Source organism: Quercus lobata, chromosome 5 (genome assembly GCF_001633185.2).
Source record: "Quercus lobata isolate SW786 chromosome 5, ValleyOak3.0 Primary Assembly, whole genome shotgun sequence".
NCBI classification, from domain to species: Eukaryota; Viridiplantae; Streptophyta; class Magnoliopsida; order Fagales; family Fagaceae; genus Quercus; species Quercus lobata.
In genome coordinates, this window is record NC_044908.1 from 10,259,341 (window position 1) to 10,282,363 (window position 23,023).

General features: G+C 34.5%; 1 pseudogene; it reads left to right on the top strand.

Moving 5' to 3' along the window:
- Positions 1-14,107, top strand: part of LOC115989918 — a 35,745-nt pseudogene extending 21,638 nt beyond the window's left edge.
- Positions 14,108-23,023: the final 8,916 nt, after the last annotated feature.

Below are 23,023 nucleotides of genomic sequence, written 5' to 3' on the forward strand. Positions count from 1 at the left end.
GACCACGTGCAAGCTCCGAATCCATGGACTCCTTCTTTCTTGGATTCCCACCAGCTACAAGCACACCTGCTTGTGTAGTCTTTAAGCTTTAATGGCAGCAACTAAATTGATCATCAAGGTGTAGAAAATATCTCCTCCTTGAAAACCCTAAGTTTGTGTAAAGGAAAGCTCCTCTAGATCTCACAAGAGATTTACACAAACCGCAATATGAGCAACACTAAAACGTGACTAGGGTTTGCCTTTTATACTTAGGACAAATAAGAAACCCTAAAAACGTTTTAAAACAAATAGGGTTGAGTTGGACGAATCTGCAGAAAAGCAATTTGCCCGAGCTTCGATCGGTCGAGCCTAAGCTTCGATCGATCGAGCCAGGCCGAAAGCCACAGTGCTTCCTGCTTTAAACTCGATTCCAACTTTACATTGACATACAACTTTGAGCTAGCTTTAAACACTTCTAAACACATTGTTTTGATCATGGTTTGCCAACAATACATATTAGAGTTATAAATACATAAAATCCTAAACTTTAGAACCTAACAATCCAAACCATCAAATTATCATATACTCACCTTTCCACACCACCAAGACCTCCAAATGCTTCAAGTATTGAAAAAAAAAAAGTAATCAACAAATATAACTCAATCAAAACCTAAGGCCCTAAAGCCTAACTTTACCATCCTAAAACGAATACCCCCTACCCAAACGGGAACCAAGCAAGCATACAAGAAACTTATAGGCTTTAACACAACCAAAACCTTTTATTTTCCTACCACAAACAATGTGCATTTACCAACTTAATACAAAGCATGTCATTACCAAACCATGATAAAATTAGCCAAAGTAAAACACTTGTCAAAGAAAGCACATATGAACTTACAAGATAGACCACACAACCAAAGCTTGTAGTAAATTCCTTATAGTCTCAACATTCTAATCATACTTTCTGATTAAATTTGCAACAAGTAAGCTCTTTTTAAAAATTTGTTTGGTCCACTTAGTTTTATCCAAAAAGCTTGAAATTAAATTGGGAGAAACCCTTATATGTCTAGTATGTACCATCAAAAATTCAGTTCAAAATAAATTTTCTATAATTTATTAAAAAGCATGTAGTGCATCTGACTCAAATCTGTATAAAGTCACAAAAGGAAAATACTATAATTTTAACCCTATGCCAAAAGCTTTGAGACTTGATTAAACCTTAAAGCTACATGTGTTAGTACATGTAAAAAACTAGTATTACAACCCATAACCTCATATAATAATCATCATAACACAAGTCAAGAAATTCAATCTCATAACTCATATAGACAATTTATCAAACACTTGGTAAGCAAAAGACACATACTCATATTACTTGCACAAATTTATAGTTAACACCACAATCACAACCATATATGCCAAAGACACTTCAAAATGCAAGGAAACCCTTTTTCTAAAATTAACCCAATCTCCCATATAAATCAAAAACCCAAATGATTTCTCAAGAAACCCAACTCACATGGTTGCCAAACAACAAAATCCTTTTCTTAACTCATATAGGCAATTTGTCAAACACTTGGTAAGCAAAAGACACATGCTCATATTACTTGAATAAATTTATAGTTAACACCACAATCACAACAACATATGCCAAAGACATTTCAAAATGTAAGGAAACCTTTTTTCTAAAATTAATCCAATCTCCTATATAAATCAAAATCCCAAATGATTTCTCAAAAAACTCAATTCACATGGCTGCCAAACAACAAAATCCATTTCATAACTCATATAAGCAATTTGTCAAACATTTGGTAAGCAAAAGACACATGCTCATATTACTTGCACAAATTTATATTTAACACCACAATCACAACCACATATGCCAAAGACATTTCAAAATGTAAGGAAATCCTTTTTCTAAAATTAACCTAATCTCCCATATAAATCAAAACCCAAATGATTTCTCAAGAAACCCAACTTACATGGTTGCCAAACAACAAAATCCATTTTGTAACTCATATAGGCAATTTGTCAAATACTTGGTAAGCAAAAGACACATGGTCATATTACTTGCAAAAATTTATATTTAACACCACAATCACAACCATATATGCCAAAGACATTTCAAAATGCAAGGAAACCCTTTTTCTAAAATTAACCCAATATCTCCCATATAAGTCAAAAACATAAACGATTTCTTAAGAAACCTAACTTACATAGTTGCCAAACAACAAAATCCATTTCACTCCATTAAATTAAAAACCTCCAATAAGATTTTAAATGTACCAACTGAAAGTTCAAATAGTGTGTAAAACACCCTTGAACGTTTAGACCCCCAATTACAAAATAACCAATTCAAGCTTTATGTCAAACAACTAGCGTGCGGAAAATGAACAAAAGCTATAAAACAGAATTGGTAAACAATCTAAGCCAATTTAAAATCACAACCCACAGCAGATAATAAAAGGCAAAGATAAAAGGGAAGGAAGATGAAAATACAAGGACAACACGCGATGTGTTATCGAATAGGAAACCAAAGCCCTCGGCGTAAAACCTCTCCGCCGCCCTCCAAGCAGTAAGTAATCCACTAGAAAATGTAGCTGGGATACATGGACAGCAATAGACCCTCCAAGCCTAATCTACCTAGTGCACCTAAGCCCTCCAAGCTTCTTGCTCCAACGAGGTTGCGCCGAACCTATTTTTTTTCTAACTTCCCGGATTTCGCTACTTGATCATAGCATCAACCAATGTAAATTGGTTCCTTCCTAACTGCTTCCCAGAACACCAAACAGCCCTCTCACAGTAATGGATATGGTGAGAAAAGGTTTTGGTAAAATGCCTCTCAAGGGTTTAACAATAAAGAGGAAGAGAGTTGAGGAATTTGAAGAGACTCTTATGTAAAGATTGTAGATGAATCAATCTTGTTTTACTCTAGGGTTTCTCTCTCAAAATTCTCTCTGGAAGCTCTCTTTCTTTTGTGGGTATAAGGGGTATTTATACTGGAGTGAGAAAGGAATGTGAAACGTCAGGTTTTTCAAAACAGGGCTGGCTCGTGGTTTGGTCTCGCGGCTTGACTGAGTCGCAAGATCTAGCCGCGCAATAACAAAATGGCCAGTTGTCCTATTTTGTCCTGTAGTGCTCCAGCTAGCATGACGCTTCAACTTCTGGCATGCTTGGCACGTGTGCTGCTTCTGGCGGCTTGCAGCCGCGAGTCACCTGCGAGATCCAGCCATGAGACTCTGTTTTCTTGCACACTCTTGAGCATTCAACACTCTATCTCACCACTACCCTTAAAACAAACCCACCTAAATACAGGGTTACTAATTGCTGAAATACAAGCAAATTTGGCACAGAATAAAGCTAACAAGATGGTTGAATAAATTCAACCTTACAATCTCCCCCTTTGGCTATTCCGTGACAAAACCCTAAAACAGACTCTAGACTTAACATGTGAGTTGGGAACAGTTGAGCAAAATTCACTTACACCTAATTCTAGAAACTGAGGCACTTGAAACATATGAACATGAAACTCCTGAAACACAACAATACACCATGATCATTGTATGCAGAAAACATGAAATGCATATGAAACAAGCATAAAGTGATCAAGCAAAGATGAAGTTAAGAAACAAACCATGGCTTGATCAAACAAGTAATCACTACAAGGTAGTGATCACAATGCTCATTCACACTTGGAATGAACACTTGAACATACAAGCTAACAAGAACAATGCAAGTTACTTGTATGCCCAACCCTCAACCAATGCATAATACACTAAGTATATGCATCTAGGAACAATCCTACAAGGGCACAATAGTGACAGTACTTAACAAGAAAATGCATGACATTTAGATAGAAGTACTGATTTAACAAAAACATAGAGGCTGCATAAAGTATGGTACAAACCATAAAGCCTACAAGTAACGAACATAAACCCTAAAAGCTTACAAAAGCAACATGGGTACAAAACACATTATAAATAGAATAACAACTTAAACTGAAAAACAACTTAAAGTAAAGTATTGAAACTGCTTGCAGAAACACTCCCCCTTAGGTAATTTCCTCTCCCTCTGATCAAGCTATCACTCCCCCTTTCACTACATTCCCCTTCCTTATGACATCATCTCCCCTTTTTTGTCATGGAATAGCTACACATTCTCTTCTAGCTTCCTCTGAATCTGATCTAATTGAGTTTGGAGTGAGGTAAACTTCATATCCCATCGAGTGCTGTGATGGTGTAGAGTAGATGTGAGTCCGGACATCTTGGTATTCAACTCGTGTACAGAGGATACAATGTGATCAAGTTTTTCGTCAAGGGAGAGGGTGCTGAAATGCGAACCACTGCGAGATGTGGAAGTTTCCGGTTTGGCTCTCTTCCGACTATGACCAATGCTTGCGTTGAATGTACGCATGTTGATTGGACTCGGTTTTGAGCAAGGAGATTCATCTGCCGTTGGATAAATTCCTTTGAGCTTCAAGATCCTTGAAATGAGACAGCAAAAAGGAACACATATTCGGGACTCAGTTCGTAGAACCGTTTTGCGCAGAACATGAAAGATATGAGCACAGATGTCAATCTCTACATCAGAGATTAGGTCATGAAGAAACAAGGCACGTTCGAGGTTCATATACCCAGTGCTTGATAGGGGGTACAAATTGTGAAACATCACAATTGTAAGCATTCTCAGTTTTGCAGGAAGAAAGGAAACACTAACAGAGTTTCCATTGGATGAGAATTCCAAGTCTTGTCCAAGACCCTCCTTAAGGAGTTCCTTATCAAGACAAAGATCATCATAAACCGGTGAGTGTCTAAGCATTGGTCGGTTGATGTGAAGGATCTCTGCCAAATATGTAGGAGAGATTGAAAAACTCTTTTTCCTAACCCAGCACTTAAGTTCTTCTCCTTCCACAATCGCATTGGCATAAAATTCCTTTACCAAATTCTCATAAGCGTCATCCAGATAAGAGAGAAGGTAATTCCAATCCTTGTGAGCAAACCATTTTGGAATGTCAGTGTCATGAAGTGACGATTGGTCAACAGGTCTTTCCAGTAATGGTGTAGCATTTCGGAAATAATTCTCATGAGACTGAAAGGTAGCATAGGATTTGAACTTGTAGGGATCGAACCCTCTTGATGAAGAATGAGTCCCTTTTGTTTGAGGTGAGTAGTCATTGACATCAATGACAGGTTCCTTTCCTTTGGAACTACCTCTTTTCACAGCTGCTTTCTTGAATGGAGACATTTCCAGTCTGTATCATGTAATAGAGAAAAAGAAAGAACACAATCCAACAGACATTATTAGCAGTGGGTTAGAGTCAAATTAGGGATAATGAAGAAAACCCTAGGAGCTAGATGGAAATGACCAGAAAATAACAATGAGGGACAATAATGACCCAAATGTTGCTACAATATAGAGTGGATCAGATTAAAACCACACAAAAATGAGAACATCAGACACTCAAATAACCAAACATGGGTAAGAGATATATGAATACCAAATAGAACACAAAAACCATGATGAAAGGGCAATAACTGAGAAAAACAAAGAGTAGAGGACAAAACCCATACCTTTCCTTGAAGATTGAGAGAATGGTAACAAATTGGTGAAATAATTTGAAGATTACCACAGTGATGTTGAAATAGTGAAAGTAAGACCAGAAAGTGAATAGTCACAGAATGCGAGACAAGCAAATGAGGACCCCTTTTTGAGAATAGTGTTCAAAACGAGCTCACTTTGCAAAACACGTGATTTTCGTGACTTAGGTAAGTCGCCAAGATTACCCGCCAAAACACTTCAAATCGAAAATTTGAAAAATTTGCTAAGTGTTTTTTGCGACTAGAAGTCTTACTCGCGAGGGAGCCGAGCCACGAAAGTCTCTGTGTACCCCTCGCGACTGGACCTTCCACGCGTGAACAAGTCGCCAAAATTGACCCGCGAGCTCGCGACTGTGGCATGCGACTTGACTTACCCGCGACTAAGTCGCCAAAACAGGGCAACACAGTTTTTTGAAATTTTCAGTTTTTGAAGAACAAAATACTTTTCAAAAACACCTAAAACACTCAAAAATCTTTTTGTGCTTGAATCAACAAAGATTAAGCATGTGAAAACACATTTTATCAAGTACAATCACACAAATGAATATGGCATTCATTGAACATAAACTTGTGTGTTGTGTGTGGGTATCAACAATGAGATAGTCCTTAGTCTAATGTGAAGCTTCAATGATCAATTCAACCAAGACATACACAATTAGCACTAGATCATGTGACCCATCTCAATTATAGAAGTATGCATATATGACCTCCCACAAGACTTGATAACATAATTTGGAGCTTTACATTTGACTCCACTTTCAATCATAACATTTGATCGTTTTGGTCCTATTAAGACAATCACCTCTCATTGTGAGAGTGATATTTGATATTTCACCTTGATGGGATAGCCTTTGGCTTTTTGAATAATCATTCACACAAATTTTTGGTCGCTTTCCCTTTTTCCTAGTCAAATACTAGTATGTGCGAAAGGCTTTTGCAGCTCAATATCTCTTTTCATTTGGAGATTTACATTTGGTGAGCTCTTTTTAGCAGAAACAAAAATAAAGAGTGGAAAGATATATAGGTACAAGTCTATGCATGTCTCAAGATCAACATAACCATTCACTAATCATTCATGACAAGTTTGAAGATCTATTTACAACAGTCACATAGATTTCAAGATTTCTTCCACAGTGATAAGAGTGCAAAGGTACAAGCTATGCTTGTAAATGCACAAAGCCATTCGCACAAAGGTACAAGGCAAAACAAGTTTTGAGACAAAACTCAACAATGTCGATCAAACTTTTTTATTTTCTATTTTTTATGTGGTTTTTGGATTTTTTGACACATAAGAATGAAAAGATTGATCAAAAACAACAATGTAAAAACAACAAAAGCAAACAAAGCAGTTAACATCCAACAGAATCATGCTATACAAAAAACCAACAAAGTATTATGTGCCCCAACAAAAAAAAAAAAACTAACACATTGTAAATATGTGAAGCACACATCACACAAGAGATTCAAGGAATTGTACCAACACCAATGGTCTTACGGAGGGATTCAAACCGTGGACCATCGAGAGGCTTGGTGAAGATGTCCGCCTTTTGATTGTCGGTGTGTATGAATTCAAGACACACAACTCTTTCCTCTACCAAATCTTGAATGAAATGGTAACGTATCTCTATGCGTTTAGATTTTGAATACTGGACAGGATTCTTAGAAAGATTGATGGCATTGGTGTTGTCATAGAAGACACACATTGTCTCTTGAGGAATTTCATAGTCATGAAGTAATTTCTTCATCCAAAGAAGTTGGGTGTAGCAACTTCCAGTGGCTATGTACTCTGCTTCAACAGTAGAGAGAGACATGAAATTTTGTTTCTTGCTCATCCACGAGACAAGATTGTTACCAAGGTAGAAGCAGCCTCCTGAAGTACTCTTCCGATCGTCCACACTACCAGCCCAGTCAGCATCTGAATACCCGGCAAGACAAGCATTTGAGTCTTTTGAATACCACAGACCATAGTCTGAAGTTTCATTAATATATCGAATAATTCGCTTAACTGCAGTCAGGTGTGATTCCTTTGGATTAGCTTGATATCTGGCACACAACACCAATGCTGAATGCAATGTTCGATCTACTAGCTATAAGATAGAGTAAACTCCCAATGATACTCCTATATAAGGTAGGACTCACTTCCACTCCAGAAGAATCAACATTCAGTTTAGTAGACGAGCTCATGGGAGTGGAGGCATGTTTTTTGGAGTCTAGTCCAAACTTCTTAACAATGTTTCTAGCATACTTTTCTTGTGAAACGAATATACCTTCCTTCTGTTGTTTGGCTTGAAGGCCCAAGAAAAATGTGAGTTCCCCCACCATATTCATCTCAAATTCTTTCTTCATCTCCTCAGAGAATTCAATAGCTCAATCTTTAAGGGTAGCCCCAAACACTATGTCATCAACATAAACTTACGCCACAAGGAGATGATCTTCATCATTTTTGACAAACAAAGTCCGGTCGGCATATCCCCTTTTGAATCCTCTATCTAGGAGGTAATGTGTAAGCCGATCATACCAAGCTCTAGGTGCTTGTTTTAAGCCATAAAGGGCTTTCTTCAATCTCAACATATGATCAGGAAAGTGAGGATCCTCAAATCCTTTTGGTTGCTCAACAAACACTTCTTCATTTAGGTATCCATTTAGAAATGCACATTTTACATCCATTTGATAGAGTTTGAAGTTCATAGTGTATGCAATGGACATGAGAATTCGAATAGATTCAAGTCTTGCCACAGGAACGAAGGATTCATCAAAGTCTACTCCTTCTACTTGAGTGTATCCTTGAGCTACTAACCGAGATTTATTCCGTATTATCTCTCCATCTTCATCGGTTTTGTTTTTGAATATCCATTTCGTGCCTATGACATGAACATTTTCAGGCCTTGGAGCAAGTTCCCACACATCATTCCTCACAAACTGATTCAGCTCTTCATGCATTAACTCAACCCAATTCTCATCTTGAAGAGCCTCTTCTACCCTTTTTGGCTCAAATTGAGCAAGGTAGCAATGATATGTTACATGATTGGCCAAAAGGATGTTTCCTTTTCTGAGGCGAAGACCTTCATCTAGAGACCCTATGATGTTGCTTTCCGGATGGTTCTTAATCACTCTTGATGATGACTTCTTTGATGTGGAGACTTCATCACTCCGTGAGATGAGAGGATGGACTTCCGAAGGAGTAAGAGGACTTGATGTTCTAGATATCGATCTTGTTTCCATTCTTGGGTTCATGGGAGTTGATTCTTCTTCTGGTGTAGATTCTTCAACTTCTATATCAAGAGCTTCGACCTCAACATCGGGTTCTTTGGTGCTCGGCCCTTCTCCATCATCAATCATCTCCACCTTAGTTAAGGCATCATCAATCTTGACATTGATGGACTCCATCATTGTCTTAGTTCTCTTGTTAAAAACTCTATACGCCCGACTCGTAGTAGAGTACCCAAGGAAAATACCTTCATCACTTTTTGCATCAAACTTCCCAAGATTCTCCCGATCATTTAGGATATAACACTTGCTTCCAAACACTCGGAAATACTTTACTCTAGGCTTCTTTCCATTCCAAATCTCATAGGCAGTCTTCTTTGTTCCTACTTGGAAAAATATTCTATTGCCAATGTGACACGAGGTGTTTACAGCTTCTCCCCAAAACTTTTGAGGTATTTGCTTGTTAAGTAACATGACTCTTGCTATTTCCTGAATCACTCGATTCTTTCTCTCTACCACTCCATTTTGTTGAGGAGTTTTGGGGGCTGAAAATTCCTTTTTGATTCCATTCTTTTCACAGAAAGACTCAAATCTTGCATTCTCAAATTCCCTCCCATGATCACTTCTTATCTTGGCAATAGGGACCCCTCTCTCGTTTTGTAGTTTCTTGCACAGAATTTCCAACCTTTCACATGCTTCTGATTTTTCTCTAAGAAATTCAACCCAAGTGTATCTTGAGTAATCATCCACAATGACCATAATGTACCTCTTTCCTCCTAGACTTTTAGTTCTGGTAGGCCCCATTAGATCAACATGAAGTAACTCTAAACACCGAGAAGTAGCAATCACATTCACCTTGTGATGACTTGCCTTTGTTTGCTTTCCCATTTGACATGCACCACAAATAGTCTTCTTCACCTTTCCAAACTTAGGAAGTCCCTCAATTGCTTCAAGTTTGGACACTTTAGCTACTTGTTTGAAATTCGCATGCCCAAACTTAGGAAGTCCCTCAACACGAGCACTTCTACACGAAATGGGTGTCGTAGGAACTACTCCATAGCAGTTGTCTGTAGTCCGATTTCCCTCCAAGACTTGAATCCCTTCTTCATTGATGATTAAGCATCCCTTCTTAGAGAATTGGACCAGGAAATCCTCATCACATATTTGAGTGATGCTCAGAAGATTTGCTTTCAGCCCTTTGATGTATAAAACATCTTTCAACAGAGGTAATCCAGGTATCTCGATAGTCCCTTTACCGAGAACTTGAGCATGACTTCCATCACCAAAAGTCACATAGTCACCAACCTTTTCTTTGAGTGTCTTAAACAGTGACTTATCCCCTGTCATATGACGAGAACAACCGCTGTCAAGATACCACAATCATGAATTAAATACCTTCAATGAGGTATGCACAAATAAGCTCACATGAGACAAACATTCTTGACCTTCAAACAGAATCTTATCTTCAGTTTTCATGCTTCTGTTAGATTGACCTTTCATTTTCAGACTCTCAATCATCTCACACAACATTCTATTTTTTCTTTTGTATTTCTTAATCAACGATTTAGATTCAGATATGCTATTGTGTAAGATGTGATTCTTATTTTCAAAATATTTCAACATGTGAACAAATATTCTAGCATGTTTCTTTGTTTTTAACAACTCTACGAGTTCATTGTTAAGACACCCTTCAAACATACTCATAGAGTCATTTTCACAAACACTTAAACTACAATTCAGCATGGCATTTTCCATAACAACATCCATAACAAAGGGGTCTAGGATCGCACTTAGGTAATTAAACCACAACAAGTGCAGCTGCTCTGATACCAATTGTAAGTTCAAATAGTGTGTAAAACACCCTTGAACATTTAGACCCCCAATTACAAAATAACCAATTCAAGCTTTATGTCAAACAACTAGTGTGTAGAAAATGAACAAAAGCTATAAAACAGAATTGGTAAACAATCTAAGCCAATTTAAAATCACAACCCACAGTAGATAATAAAAGGCAAAGATAAAAGGGAAGGAAGATGCAAACACAAGGACAACACACGATGTGTTATCAAATAGGAAATCGAAGCCCTCGGCGTAAAACCTCTCCGCCGCCCTCCAAGCGATAAGTAATCCACTAGAAAATGTAGTTGGGATACATGGACAACAATAGACCCTCCAAGCCTAATCTACCCAGTGCACCTAAGCCCTCCAAGCTTCTTACTCCAACAAGGTTGCGCCAAACCTATTTCTTTTCTAGCTTCCCGGATTCTGCTACTTGACCATAGCATCAACCAATGTAAATTGGTTCCTTCCTAACTGCTTCCCAGAACACCAAACAGCCCTCTCACAGTAATGGATATGGTGAGAAAAGGTTTTGTTAAAATGCCTCTCAAGGGTTTAACAATGGAGAGGAAGAGAGTTGAGGAATTTGAAGAGACTCTTATGTAAAGATTGTAGATGAATCAATCTTGTTTTACTCTAGGGTTTTTCTCTCAAAATTCTCTCTGGAAGCTCTCTTTCTTTTGTGGGTATAAGGGGTATTTATACTGGGGTGATAAAGGAATGTGAAACGTCAGGTTTTTCAAAACAGGGCTGGCTCGCGGCTTGGCCTTGCGGCTTGACTGAGTCGCGAGATCCAGTCGTGCGATAACAGAACGGCCAGTTGTCCTATTTTGTCATGTAGTTCTCCAGCTAGCATGACGCTTCAACTTCTGGCATGCTTGGCACGTGTGCTGCTTCTGGCGGCTTGCAGTCGCGAGTCACCCGCGAGATCCAGCCGTGAGACTCTGTTTTCTTGCACACTCTTGAGCATTCAACACTCTATCTCACTCACTATCCTTACAACAAACCCACCTAAATACAGGGTTACTAATTGCTGAAATACAAGCAAATTTGGCACGGAATAAAGCCAACAAGATGGTTGAATAAATTCAACTTTACACCAACAAACACAACAAACTAATTCTAAAACAAAATCCACAACATAAAGAGCAATCATAACAATATAGGATAAAAAACCAAAGATATTAGAAGGTGGGTCATGGAGATTTTACCTTAGATTCATGTTAGGAGAAGTCAAACCATGGATAAGAGTTTGATGACTAAAAATCTAGTAGAAGCTAACCAAGAGACCAAGAGGGAGGAGAGACTTGGTAGAGAGAGAGATAGAGGGATGTGTGTATTTATGTTTGTATTTGAGTTTGTGTTTGCGTTAGGGAGTGAGTGATAATGAGAGAGGGAGGGCTGAAAATTTTTTAAGTGAGTGGGTGGGAGAAATGAAATTTCATTTGGGAATGGAAATTTTTTTTGCTAAAATTTAACCCATTTAAGCTGTACTCTTTAGCAACGAATATAATTTTGTCACTATAACATAATTTTTAGTTGGATTTTGTTACGATTTTTAGCAATGAAATTCAAATTTCATTGCTATAGCATACTTTTAGTGACGAATTATGATTTCGTCTCCAAAACTATGAAATGAAAAACCTATTTTGTGTGAATATTTTTAGCGACGATAGTTTTTTGTCGCTAATGCTCCCTTTTAGCGACGAAATGATTTTCGTCGCTAATACTATTCATAGCAACACCAACAGTGACGAAATCTTTTGTCACTAAAAATTTCAACTTTTAGTGATGAAATATTTCTTCACTATAGATTAATTAAGTTCCCGCTACAATTTTCCCCTTTGGCACTCATATTTTAGATCATCAATAGTGATGAAAATTACTTTAAGTCGCTAAATGTTATAATTTTTTTCATTATTAGCGACGAAATCCATATTTTGTTGCTAAATTTGTATTTTTAGTGACAAATTTCCTTACTAATGTTCGTCACTAAAAATACATTTTGTTGTAGAATTGCACTGTAACACAATTGCAAATTTTTTTGCAATACTCAACATTTGCAAGACCAGCTGTTGGTGTTTTTGGACTTTAATGCTAAATCATCCCAACATTTCCCATTTGGTAGTCCCAATGGGAATGCTCCTACAGTTTTTAACTAACACAGAAGATATATACATGGAGGGGCCCCACAAAAATGATACTAGTGAAAATCTAGATTCAGCCATTAATACATTTCCAAATGATTGAATGACACACAATGATGAGAAAAAAAATTTCAATGATAAGGAAAAAAGAAAAAGAAAAACAATTATAGATACTTGGGTGCTATTTGAGTGTCGAGGGCGGTTTTTGCGCGTAGCCACGTCTTTCGTTGGAGACGTGACTCTGTCGAATTGCTTTTTTCTCTTTTCCCATAAAAAATTTCTTTTCCCATAAAAATATTAATTACTTTTTTTTCTTTTCTCACAAAAATTTTATTTAAATAGATTATTAATCATTACCCTAAAAATATTTATTAGCATTTTCCTTCTAAAAATATTAAAACTATTACCAATTTTATTATATATATATATATATATATATATATATATATAAAACTTTACAAACCAATATGATAATAAATATCATTAATGACACGACATCTCAACAACCAAATAAATAAGTTGTAAATTTTTTGGATTCAGACCCAAATTTTTTATATTTTATTTAATATATAATATCTTAGCTCTTAAATCTATTCAGTAAATTTAATAGGATCCTCTTTTTTTATCATTACTATTCTTATCATCACCCTTATCATGAATATCATTTATTTTTTTCATGCAAGAAGGAACCTTTTTCTTATTTGGACAGGTGGGCTCAGATAGCCAAGCAACTACCAGGAAGAACAGATAATGAGGTCAAAATTTTTTGGAATACAAGCATAAAGAAGAAGCTAATTTCTTATGATGTTCCTGCAATACCCACCTTTCTTGTTATGCACCATAATGGTAACTCTGAGGAAGGTCTTTTCTCTCTAAATGCAAACCCTAATTGGATCCTAAACTCTCAACAAGACCAACTGTACCTTCCCACTCCAACCCCAAATTTGCAAGGCTTTGATCATGGTGATCTTAAATTAGAGCAAACCAATTATGGTACCAATTTGGTTCAATTTCCACCCCCCATTGGCACCACCATCAGATTCTTCCTCCTATGACCCACTCTGGTCATTAGGATATCAGCCTCATGAAAATTTTGATCTTAATCAAGAACATCAAAATTTCAGAAGTAATGGAGCAACACAACATTATATTGCTGATAAGATTATTGGTCCAAGTATCGCAACACCAAATTATGATGAGGATCCATTAACAGTGTCCATGATTCCAAATCCTTGTGAGAATATTAATGGTAATTTTTATGGCATGTCTTACTCATGTGCTTCACTAGAACTTGACCCACTTGCTAGACTCCCATATTATCCAGTTGGCTGTAATTAACCTTATGATCCACATGTGCCCAACAATCATATGGAGTAAATGGATGCCATCATGTCATCATCGTTATCATCAGCATCAACATTGTCAGCATTATCAAGCGGCCAATTTCCACAAATCCTAATCTTCCTTCAAGCTGAGAGACTTAGACACGGTACTCTTTTGGAGTTAGGTTCTATTTATTAATTGACGGGCCTATAATTGATACAATGCATTTATTTCTTGTTATGTGCATGCACAAGACATAAGTGAAACTTCTTTGGGAAATCTTAATGTTTCTAGTTAAAGCGAGTAACGCTGGTTGAAGTTCAAAGAATATGTGTAAGTATGTTATTAAAGTTTGTCAACTTTCCTTCTCCAAAAAAAAAAAAGACTGTCAACTTAATTAATATATTGTACGAGTTCCTACTCCTTGGTGCCTAACAAAGTTCAAATTACTCCTCCATATTTGTATCAGTTCTTCTATGGACACACAATTTGTACATTTGTTAATATGTGATTGGATTACATCATTTACACACAAGTACATCATTGGCACTTAGTGAAAAGTAATCCAATCATCATTTGCTACGTGTTCAAGTTGTGAACACATGTGTGGTCCTAGAATTTTTATATTTGTACACTCCTCGAGAATACTAAATTGAGGATAGCCCCATCCTGATCAACCGAACACTAAAGATTGTCTCCAAAGGTTGAGGAAGATGGGGAAGCATCTCATCTAAAAGCAGAAGTTCATCAAGATATCAAGAATGGAAACGTGCAAGCTAAGCAACAATCATCTCCTCATTTAATGCATTCTACCAACTAGGTAGGTCATATTTATTACAGATTGACTCATTAGAATAGTTCTCTACGCCCGTTCTCCCACTCATCCATGCCTCAAAAGAAGAGAAGAAAGAGATGGGACAAGTATCTCTTCATCTAATCCTACGCCCTACAGGTGGACAATGAAGGAGGGAGCTCCATCCCAACAAATAAGAACCTCATTCCAAGATTAAGGGATCCGAAATTTTTTAATAAAAAGTGTGAAGTGTAAGAGTGAACAAGATTGAAAAGTTATACTTAACAAACCTATCCTTGGTGTTCCCGATGATGCAATTGTGAAAGAGGATTAGATCAGTTCAGTTGTCTACTTTGTCCACTGTCTCTACCCTTTTTTTAGATCTTTTACTTGTCTAAGCCCTTAATCCATATTTACTAAATTAATTGCGACTGCCATTCTCTCTCTCTCTCTCTCTCTCTCTCTCTCTCTCTCTATATATATATATATATATTATTTATTTATTTAATTTAAAGGTATAATCAACCTCATGTGATTACTTAAAAGTAATGACATTAAAACAAATGAATAACTACCATAAAGATAACATTTGTATATTCACAACCTTCATGTTTAGAAAGACTTTACTTAATTTTAATCGGACCGAAATAATCCCAAATACTAAGTTAATGTGGCTCAATAAAAGCGTAGCAACAATAAATACCACGCATTAAATTTTTGATATTACAAGTTTGAGATCTTATATATATATAATTGGATTTAGAATATGTGCTCTCAACCCAAAACCTATATTTTCCCATTATGTAAGTGCACAAAAAAAGACCGAATACAATGAAGTGGGACCAAAATGGACTGAAGTAGATAGAATATGATCAAATGAACCAAATAGGACTGAATATGACTAAAGTGGACCAAATAGGACCAAAGTGGACCGAATAGGAACAAAGTCGACCGAATATGACCGAATGGGCCAAAGTGGACAGAAATGACCAATATGGACCGAATAGGACTAAATGGACCAAACAGGACCAAGGTGGACTGCATAGGAACAAATAGAACCTAAGTTGATAGAATGGATTGAATAGGACCAAAGTGGATAGAATGGACCGAATTGAACCCAATAGGATTGAATGAACCCAGTACAACCAAAGTGGATCAAAAAGGACCAAAGTGGACAGAATGGATAGAAGTGGGCCAAGTACAACTAAAGTGAACCAAATAGGACCAATGTGGACCTCATAGGATTGAATGGATTTTATAGGACGAAAGTGGATCGAACAAGACCATAGTGGACCAAATAGGACTGAAGTGGACCAAATATAGATGGGTGTTTTAAATCATATATGATGATTCATGATCAGATGATTTTGAAGGGAAAGTGAATTGGCCTACAAATGGGGAGAGAATCTAGGTTAACATTATCATGGGGGAAAGAAAGTGAAGGAAGAGAGGCTTGAAAGTTGAATGGGAGTAGTGTTAGAAGAGAAGCCTTGCTACATTAGGGTTTGTGGATAGCTTTGAAGAGAGAGTCACTTGCTTAGGGTTGGAGGTTTTTTTCCATTATTTTAAAAAAATAAAAAGAAAAAAAGCTGAGGTAGAAATTTGTATTTAACATAAATTTGTATCCCTGGCAATAAAAAATAATTATATGAGATTCAATCATATAACTTCTTGGTATTTAAAACATATATTTTTCTCCAAGGGGGAGTTTGACCACGTCCATTTGAAAAATATATAATACCAACTGTAAAAGTCATTTGATTCCATAGTAGGAAAAAAGAGAAAGCTATTTTAATGGTTAATGAAGTTTGTAGCATATAATTCTTTATGTTGGAGAGAAATCAATAAATTTTTTTTTTCTTAATAAAATTTTTGCAGGATGAGCATGAGAAAATTAATCCTAATGATTCATAGCTATACATAATTCTATAAAATAGATATAAATCATGCAAGGACATATATAATAGCTATCTTTATTAGGACTTACCATGTCCTAAATGTGTACCTTAATGAGAAGGTCTTCGGTGGTGACTATGAATACTCCAAATTCAACACCAATGGAGATATATGCATAGGCTAGAAATTCCTATCCATGCATGAAGCGCAAGAGAAAAAACAAAGCATAAATCAACACCAATAGAAAGAAAAGAAAAAAGAAAAAAAAGGCTTCCAACCCTGTTTTATAATTCTCCGTTCTTTCCCTTAGGTTAGAGTTGGACTTCTGCTAAGGTTATACTTCCCTTTAAAATAGGATAAATCAAATTAAAAAAATAATGATGATGTGGAAAATTATGAGAGTTACAAAGCTTGTGTCAAGATATTATAAGATCAACAAATGGTCAAACACTTCAATTTTATATTATACTAGTATTATGCCTGTGCGATGCATGACTTAATAAAAAAAAAAATCATATGTAAATTAAATGCCTTGATAAAAAATCATATATAAATTAAAATATATATTTTGATGTTAAATATAAATTATAAAAAATGGAAAATTACTTTAATTAGAATTGAATGTAAGAAGAGGGGGTTTATTTCGGAAATACCCTACTAATTAAGCAGTAAGAAACTTGAAACTCTAAATTAATTATCCTACTACATAATATATGTAGTGTGTTTGAATAAAATATATTGTACATCATTAGGTAACCACCACAACATGTGTGTATTTGTCTATATATATATATATATATATATATATGAGAATTATTTATCAAAAGATAAAAACTCATGATTTAGAAAGCAAGCTAACATGTGAATCTACCTTTCTTAAAAGAGTTTAAAAATTTGTCCTTCCAAATTCATAAAATGCAAGTTCTAGGCTTCTAGCTCATAATAAGAGTAAGACAACACAAAGTATAGAAAGCAAAAGGTCCAATAAACAATATAAGACGCAATATATATGTATACACGTACCAAAGACATACACTTGTAGAAAATAACATTTATAGATTCACCTAAAGGCTCTATTTATTATTATCATTGAATTTATTGCTCCTTACTCATGAATTAGAATCCAGCTTTGTGAAAAAAAAAATGGAAAAGAAAAGAAATACATACCTGTGTTGGGGATTCAGGAATTCACAATTTGGTGAGTTTTATTCCATGAAGAAGAAGATATGTTATAGAAAAAGAGGATATATTATAGAAAGAGAAGATAAGAATAAAGAAAAACCTATTACATATAAAAAAAACTATTTATGTAATTACATATTTTTTTTCCTGATAAAATTATATTTGTGGTAGTAGTGTTACTTCATTATCTCTAAAAAAAATTTCATATCCACAATTATGCTTTTGTATTTATCTAAAAAATTAATAAAACAATAGAGAAAAAGTTGATAAGAATAACTTTTTTTGTTTTTTGCTTTTTTTTTTTTTTTTTTTTTGAGAAAGTTGATAAGAATAATTAGGTTGTATTGTTTCTATCTTAAAAAAATTACTGCAATTTTTTAGTTGATAGAGTTTAATTTAAACTCAAACTTATGCCTTCCCTCCCATGTTGTACGTTTAATTTTTTTTTTTTTAATTAATGTAGTTTTTTTAGGGTTTTTTTTTTTAATTTTTTTTTATTATTTTTTTTTAATGTAGTTTAGGTCCTTTAGGATAGTTACAAAATTATCCCATAAAAAATGAACTATATATATAAACGTGAAAAGAGGGGAAATTTTTTTGATATCTAGAATTTAGATTCCAATCAAATTAAGATTTTTATCAACTTAGAAATTATAGGAGAAGAAAAATTATACATTTTTTTTAAAGTCTAAAAATCTATAAAAAAAATTCTGCAATTTGGTGAAATCACTTGGCGCAACCACAGCTTCTAAACTCAACTTTTATTATATAGAATATGATATAAAAAAATAATAGGAAAAAAAAAAAAAACCATTGAAACAAAAAAACAAGCTTGTTTGTGAAGAATAGTACTATTTGAAAGACGTGGTGGTATTCTGTGTAACAGTTGTATATAACATCCCTCGTATATGAGGTGGAGCACGCATTTGTATGATCCACTTTCGTATAAGATGGATATTACATATAACCATCACACAAAATAATAAATCCTAAAAAGAAGAAGCAAATAAGCCCTTTCCTGCTTTCCATGCGTGGACTGGTGCAAATGATAACGGGCTCTTGATTCAAATAGCATGTCTTTCTCTACAATTTGCAAATACGTTCTTGATGCTTGATAAAGAGGGTTCAGGAAGACGAGATGAGAGACTTTATGTTTTGGGCTAATGTGACAACAAATTAATACAAATGAAATGTCACCAACCACGTATTGAATTCTTGGCTGATCGGGTCTACCTTGCATGTAAAGCTTGAATTATTGTCCTACTGCACCGCCAACAATAGTAAATTACCATAAATGTTACATGTTTTAGCAAAGTTCATATCCAATCACATTCTACCCCCCATTTGTTCATGTTCTATTCTTCAGTCCAAACTCAAGACTTGCACCAGTCACAAGGTCACTCCAATTCTAAATTCGAATAAAAATCACGCCACACTCTTAGTGTAACACTTCCTACTCCACCATCTACAACATTCATGTATATCATGTCTTTTTTTTTTTTTTTTTTTTTTTTTTTTTTTTTTTTCATTTTAAACCTAAATTACTTTTAAAAAAAAAATTATAATTGATAAAGTATAAAGTGAAACATTTGGGATATAATTTTTATTCGATTAGAACACTAGATGCTTCCCTTCATTTAATGTCATTGCTAGTTTTAATAAACCAACGAAGTAATGAAATTGGTGAATAGGAAAACACAAGCACACTAAAAATGTTTTTTTGGATAAATCACTTTGGAAAAATCCGATATGTGATTACTTATAAATGGGAAAAGTTAAGGAATGCAATAAGGGCATTGGTTTAGAAAATATTTTCAGAACCTTTTAAGGAAAAATTAAAAAGTGACTGATTTTTTAAACAAATTTTTATATTTTTCATAACAGTAATATCATAATATTCTTAAAATGATCCATTAACAAATACCCTATAGACACCTGTTAATTGGACCCAGTAGAAATTAGACCAATGAACCTATCCATTACAACTACAAGCAACTCCACAATTTTTGTACTTAAAAAACAATTTTTGTAGAATATCATAACTGCAGACACATGAAAATTATATACATCAGAACTCCAAATGTAAACTAAATCATGCTGGATTGAGGAAGCTTTATTGCTCTCCAGGAAGTGCAGTAGAGATCCAATCTTTTGAATGTCCGTCTCAACAATATGTGGTGAAAGAGAAAGAGGAGTTTGTTGGGCCAATAGAAAATAAATTCTTAAATTGTAAAGATTGGCCCATACTTAAGTGAAGCCCAAAACACTATATCATAAGAAAAACACTCCAATAATACATTAATGCTGAAAGACTCCAATAAGAAGACGTTAATGCTGAAAGAAATAGAGCTTTACGCTCTGTTTGTTTTAGCATTAACGTCTGTGAGAGACCTCGAAAGTTGCCTCTAAAAAAAAAAAAGATTTTTGGAGTGCTTTTTAGGACTCCTTTCTTTTTGGGTAAGTGGTATGGAGTTGCCACTTATTTTTTTATACAAAAAATAAGAAAAACTAAATACATGATTGAATTATTCTCTTCATTGATTTAATAAAAAATTACATATTGGAAAATTGAAAAATTACATGGCTTTGGGTCCTAGTTACAAACTACCAAATAATTACGTGGCTTTTTTGTCCTAGTTACATTCTACCCAAAATAAAAAGTAAAGACAAGGCTTAGATCTACTTAACCAAAGACCTAAATCCGGAGGCTAGGTTACGGAATGGGAAGGTGTTAGGCACCCATTCTGCCCAAACAGAGTCTGGTATTCTAAACTCTTGTGACCAATGTACCATTTTATGCATGTTATGAATGATATGTTGAACATGTTAAATAAAGATTAAATCATATAAATTTATTTATGAATGAAGTCTCTTCTTTTGTTTAAAAAATTCAGATCTGTTTTGATTGGTAAAAACAATTGATTTTAATTTGTCAAAATACTAGATCTGTTTTGTAGGATATAGAAAAAGGTGGTTTTGGAGATAGAAAATTCTGATCTATGTTTATCACATGAAATAAAGTCTTTTCATTTGAAAAATATCAGATCTTATTTTTAAGAACTAAAAAAATGGTTTTTGATAACAGAAAAATCATATCTGTTTTTTTATATGTTTTAAAAGAATGAAAAAGATTTTTTAAGAAGAAAGTTTCACTCATAATTTAAATTTATGCAACATGAATTAAATAAAACAGACACAAACACAATCATGTTTAATCTTTTTCTTTATTTCAAAAATCTGTATATGTTAAAGAAAAATAAGATCTATATCTAAGAAAGATACAAATTAGTTTTTTTTTTTTAATTTTATTTAAGAAAAATTCAGATCTGCATCTAAGAAAGATGCAGATCTGTTTTTTTATTATTGAGAAAAAGAATGATTCACATGCAAATTATTGGAATTAAGAAAAAGATCATAACAATTGTATAAAAATCAAGATCATGCTTTAACGAAAAAATAAATAATAATTCATGGATAAAGAAAAACATTCATCATCATAAACAAGAAGCATAAAAAGAAAAGGTGATTGAAAACAACCTCTTGCATGAGCACTCCTTGTTCTTGAAAGGATGTTTTAGGGTTCAAAGAAACTTATTCGGTTATCTTTGAAACCTAAAATCATAATTTTAGCAGCAAATCTTAGAGAGGATCAACAAATATCAGCAATTTAAAAGCCTCAAAACGTATGACTCTCAGAGCGTAGAAAAAAAGTTGTTGAATTATGAAACCCAACCTCTATTTATAGAGGCCAAAAGACTAAAAAATAGCTTCAATGTGTAGAACGTGAATCGGGACTCATCCTTTTGCGAAAAGATCGAAAAGGGTGTGCCTTGCCGTCACCCGAAGGGCATTGGGACAAAGCCAAAAGGGGGAAATTCGGCCCTTTTGAAGTGTCGTTCGGCACCTAGGGTTTTTTGATCCGGTCTCTACTCCTAGACGTGCTTTCATCCTTAGTCTATGTGGTTTTTTTTTTATTGTTTTTTTTTTTTATCTCTTTTCTGGATAATTCAGGATTTTTCAGGAACAATTATCTTGTAGATAAATACCCTAAAATAAATCTTGATAAAGTTCAGATTATCCACAATTTTATTGTTATCCAATCATCCCTTTAATTCCTATGCATGCATCCCTATTTTAAACACTAATTATCAACCAATCACAAAAATTAATTTAAATTGATCATGTGTGGTTGACTCTACCTAGACACAATGTATGTTGATTGTGCAACTTGATCATATGATATCTTTCGATTCAATGATCTGATTTGGAAACCGGACACACCATTATGACCGTTAGCATCTCACGATCATTTTTATAATATGCAATGAATGAATTAATGCATGTAATGCAAAGACAGATTGATGCATGTAATACAAGAACAAATTGATGAATGTAATGCAATCATGATTTTTAGGGTACATGGATGGTCATTCAAGTCATTCTCCTTGATTAAATCATGAGTGAAAAATTGAGTGTCTACAACGTCATTTTCTAGAAATCTATCTCTTTTTCCGTTGATTGGTAACAGCTTTGAAATTGAGCTTGAGAACATTTTCTGGTGTTTGGTATACACAAAATTTTTATAACATTTTTTGTATAATTTAAAACATATATAACAAGTGATTTATGTAAACCCAACTAATGTAATCAATATAAAAAAAAAAAAAAAAAAAAAAAAAAAAAAAAAAAAAAAAAACCAGGTTTTCAAACTAAAATTTTGACAACAGATACAATCAAAATTAGATACAATTAAAACTAGGTGTCAATTTTCATGATCACTACCATTCACCCTGCTTGTATGTGTATGTGTGTGTGTATATATATATGTACATATTTAAGGGCAATAACGTACATAAGAAATATATATATTGATCACTTTTTAGGACTAAAAAAAAATACAAATTACTCAAAAATTTTTGCATAATATATCTACAATGCTCGCCCATACATAGGGCTAGGGTATAGGACACAATTGATACAATAGTTTAAAGAAATCAATGGCTTAGCGTTGAAGTTTGAGAAAAACATTGCAATCCACTTCATAATATTAATATGATAAG